The 4,586-nt window shown below is 49.9% G+C and overlaps 1 non-coding gene across 1 annotated transcript; it reads right to left on the reverse strand.

The window, feature by feature from the left end:
* Positions 1–1,325: 1,325 nt before the first annotated feature.
* On the reverse strand, positions 1,326–1,397 carry TRNAT-CGU (transfer RNA threonine (anticodon CGU)). Its single transcript has one exon. It is a non-coding gene; the product is annotated as a tRNA-Thr (tRNA).
* Positions 1,398–4,586: the final 3,189 nt, after the last annotated feature.

Here is a 4,586-nt window from a genome sequence, read left to right on the forward strand (position 1 = left end):
ATTTATATGATCAATTACAATTTTAATCTCCCTCCCAAAGCAGAAAAGAGGAAACGCTGCCAGAAGAGATACGAAGCCCTTGCCAGAACAAGCCATCCAAGTCCAAGCTGCTTTTCACAGGAGCGAAAAGATCTTCTTTCCCGGAGCGCTTGGCAGGCCAGACAGGTTTCCGTCCCAGAGCTGAGTGCCTCCTCCTGCCCCGTGGATGGGCACAGGGAGCAGCAGGCCATCAGCCTCCCTTCACATCCCAAGAGGGTCCGGACAGGCAGAGGCACTTTTGGGAAAGGAACCCTATGACCTGGAAAGAGATTGGTAGGGCAAAACAGACAGAATTCTCTGGCAAACCTCAAAATAAGATTCTTGGATCTTTTGCCCTGCTGAGTTTAGCTTGGTGGGTCTTGGCAACCGGATGCTCCTGGTAACCTGCTCTAAATGGCAACTTACCTGCAAGATGGAAGGTGCACTTTTGGCCCCCTCCACTGAAGTCCAGGCTAAACTCCCGGTGGGTTAGGGCTAGAGCAGCAAGAGTGCCCTCTGGTGGTCACAGGTGACTATTGCAGCTGCAGCTTGGAGGGCCGCAATGCAGCCAGGATTTCTAGGAAGGCGCCTAAAGAACCACCCCGTCACCAAAGCTGCTCTTAGCAGGGCTTTGAAGACTCGCCTTGGCCGCCCAGATAAAACCCCTTGTCGGGAGCAACGAGGCGCACGTTTGAACCCCAAGAGCAAAAGTCACGTGACTGATGTTTTTGCAACGTTTCCCAAAGGCATTAATGTTAATCGCTTATTTACTATTCCGCAGACAGCTCATGAATGCAGCCTCAGCTAGAGACAATTATCAAAGTCATGAAGAAGGATGGTTATTCCCCACCCCCGGCGGCCTTTGGTTGCAATTCCAAGCTTGTGAGATCTTCTGAAGAGCTGACGCTATCCTTCGGCAGTTTCTGTTTTTGTAACGTTTGAACAGGAAGCCGTGGCTAAAGCTTTCGAGGGCATAAGCCTTATGGTAATAGAAATAGTAAAGAGTTTTGGCTCGCGAGCAAAACTTTAAAAATATATAATCCAACCACTTCGGGGAAACCAATAACGGAGGCATAAAGCGAAGAATGGTCCGAAAGAGATTACTGCGCCTGCAGATGACCCCTTTTCGGGTCTCGAATATTGCAGATGTCTGGATTTCCCGCGGGAAGCAGACGCGGGGGCAGAGGCCGTCGCCCGACACTTCTTTTAAAGTTTTATTTTGCTTCCCGGCGATAAATTGCCCTAAAAATGAGCCCTTCCTTTTTCGTCACCTTCATTACCGAAGCAGAAGAGACCGGCTCTAACTGAGGCACGGACGGGGTTCGAACCCGTGATCTTCGGTTTACGAGACCGACGCCTTACCACTTGGCCACCGCGCCTGCGTTAAAAATTCCGCCTTACTCCCATCTAGGCTGGCGCCGCTCCCGAGACGGAGGCGCGTCCCCGTGAACGCCTGCGCAGAAAGTTATCATCTCCCCTTCGCAAGGTTTGGCCGGGCTGCATCTTATCCTCGTGCGCACGCGCGAAGACAGAGTGTCGTTCCTTGCCATTCAAGTGTGCGTTTGCTTTTGCTTTCGCGGTGTCCCGGTGTCTTGGTTCCGAATTTTTACGGAACGAATGCGGGAGCTGCGCGGAGCAACTGGGGGGCATTCGTTCTTTTTCTATGATAGCTAACCCCCCCCCCCATTACAGGATTAATTGGATCTTCCCAAACCCCTCAAAAAGAGGGTCCCAGGAGAGGCGGCTTCAAAATTTTTCAAATAAATAACATTTCCAAAATATTTCCAACTAAATAAGGGCGAAGCGAGGCTCGCTCCTGCTGCACCTTGCTGACTGGGTTTCCAATAGACCTGGAGACCAGGTCCAATAGACCTGTTGTTGGTAAGCGCTGGGACCCTGCTGGGGTTTTCAAGCAAGAGACTACCCAAGAGGGTTTGCCGCCTCTGCAATCTTTTCTTGAAGGTCTACGATGCCGTTACTAACTAAAGCTGACCTTATTTAGGTTCCAAGATCTGACAAGATCGGACTTGTCTGGGCTGCCCAGATTAGGTTGATACAAGCTTGATGGGGGACACTGGTTGCCGGGTGATGCTGTTCGTCTCTGTGGCCTGAAAAGCTTCAGCTGCCCATTTCTATGCATTAAGCTTCTATTCAAGGGACATCATTTTCCACCGGGCCAGCTGGCAACCCCATTTGCTGAGAATTAAGCGAAGCAGCAAAAATTGCTTCAACAAAAATTGTGTGAGGGGGAATCGGTTCCTAGAGAGCTGCAGAGCTGAAATCTCTTCAGATTCTGCACCTCTCCTCCTCCCAGCAATGAGCTTCCTGGAATCCTTTGCGATGATGGAGGCCTTGGGGCTGGATGGAGGCTCACTCTCAGTTCCCGAGGAGCAGCCCACTCACCCAGCCCCCAGTGGTGGGGCTAGCATGGCCTCTTCTTCATGGCAGACTAGCAGCAGCCTCCAAGCACATAAAAACAAGAGCAGAGCCACACGAAAGGAACCACTGCCGACAGCACAGAAATTAAGCCCTGCGCTTTTGAAGGACATGAGGGGAAGAGAACATTGCATCTTTTGAGGGAGGGATACTTGGCGTCTTACACACACAGCTCATATTGTTGGCTAGTAACATCCTGGCATAATTTCTTTGGTGCTTGTCAAAAAGGGCCCCATCTGGTACAGCGACTAGAGTGTCAGCCTAGGATCTGGGAGACCCAAATTTGATCCCTCACTTTGCCATAGAGGCTTTCTGGGTGACCTTGGGCAAGTCACACCCTCTCAGTCTCAGCTACCTTACCGGATTGTCATCAGGATAAAATGGAGGAGAGGAGAAAGATATGGTTAGCTGCTGTGGGGCTCCACTGGAGATAAAAGTGGGCTAAATTATATATATAAGTAAAAAATCATGCCTATGTTGTAGAAACCTGCTATTGGCGCAAGGCTGACAGGTGATGCCACTAACGAGATTTGTTTGCATTTTTCAAAGCAATGGAAGAGAATGGGTTTCCCCCTGGCCTTTGGGAGAGAGTGCAGGTCAAGGCTTGTGAAAGGCACTGCAGAAGGAGCAGCCAATGATACTGTTTTCAGGCAAATTCTTTAATAGTCTCCTTCCTTCCTCTCTCCTCCCTCCCCCTTTAAATTTGAAAACATCCCATTACTTCAAGGTTTCTGACTGGCTTTCCTTCACAGCCAAAAGGACCCACTTGCTCACTTCTGAACTGACTGCGGCCTTTTGGATTTGCTGGAGAAGCGTGCTACTTCAGGCGTGCGGTAGCCATTCATTTCCAGGATCCACTTTGGAAGGGCCCAGCAGACGGTTTTGAGCTTGGTGCCACTTTTGTCAGAAGGCATGCATACGTAACAGAAGGACCGGCGAGGGCTGCCCGGAGGCTGGGTCCTCGAGTGGGCCTGCTGTGGAGGTGGTGTCTTTGCTTTCTTCTCTCGTTCAACAGTGAATTCCAGCCCAGCTCCTTGCCGTGGTTGAAGTTTGGCTTGCATTTTTTTCTTGAAGTGTAGATTGAGTTTCTGTTTCTTCAGCTCCAGCTCCAAGAAGATGCTGGTCCTGATGATGGAGGCCTCGGCCCGAGAGCTGTCTGCTTTCCTGCTAGCGGTGCCTTTGGGACCAGGTTGGTTAAAGGAAGGAGGGAGAGCCCACTGACTGGGCCTCTGCATGGGCAGCTTTTCCTGGTGGCCTGTGACAAGTTGCTCCTGTTCTGGGAGCCTTTGGGTTTCTGCAGGAACCTGATGAGCAACAGGTTTCTTTGAAGGTTCATCTTGGAACGACACTTCTGGTGGTTCTTCAGCTCTAAGAGATGGGAGAGCAGATGAAGCAGGAGAAGGAGTTGGAAGCTGGGGGGCTGGAAGTGGTTGGACCAAGCCAAAATATGAGATTTCCACTGTATGGATTTGCTTCCAGATGCTTAATGAAAGTTGAGTAACTTCCTCCATGGGCTCCTCTTCAGATTCAGTGAGCTGTGAAGAACTGGATGTCTCGGTCGCATCCAACCTGGTATACATAGCTGAAAAGCTCCCTTTGTAGGCAAGATATTTGCGTTTGATATTCAGGTCAATAATGCAAATATTCTCCTGGGCAAGGAATGGCAGCAAAGGATACTTGGGCTTCAAAATCTTGATGCCTAAATCAATCACCTTGGGAAGAGACTTTTCAGAATGTCCACAAAACAGTTGGAAGGAATTCTCAACCATTTCCGGAAAGGCTCCCATCTTGATTTCTAGCATCTTCACAGCAGCATGGAAGGCAAGCTGGTGGATTTCTTCCGGCTCCCATGAACTGAGAATAAAAATCTTTTTGAGTTCCAGGGCTCCTTGTGAAGAATTGGTGCCCTCAACCACGGAGTGGAGGAATGCTCGACTGACCACAGCCATTGATGTCAGCGTGAAGATTTCTGTTGGCTTTTGACTGTCACTTGCCAGCTTGTCTTGGAAGAGGACAGGCAGTGATTGAAACCCTTCTACAGATTTGGCTACAATGCTGGGCATTCCACACTTCCCCTGAACCATTTTCTTTTTGATGTGAAATTCAAGGAAGTCCCTTGTGGCATCATCCAC

Source organism: Eublepharis macularius, chromosome 12, assembly GCF_028583425.1.
Source record: "Eublepharis macularius isolate TG4126 chromosome 12, MPM_Emac_v1.0, whole genome shotgun sequence".
NCBI lineage: Eukaryota > Metazoa > Chordata > Lepidosauria > Squamata > Eublepharidae > Eublepharis > Eublepharis macularius.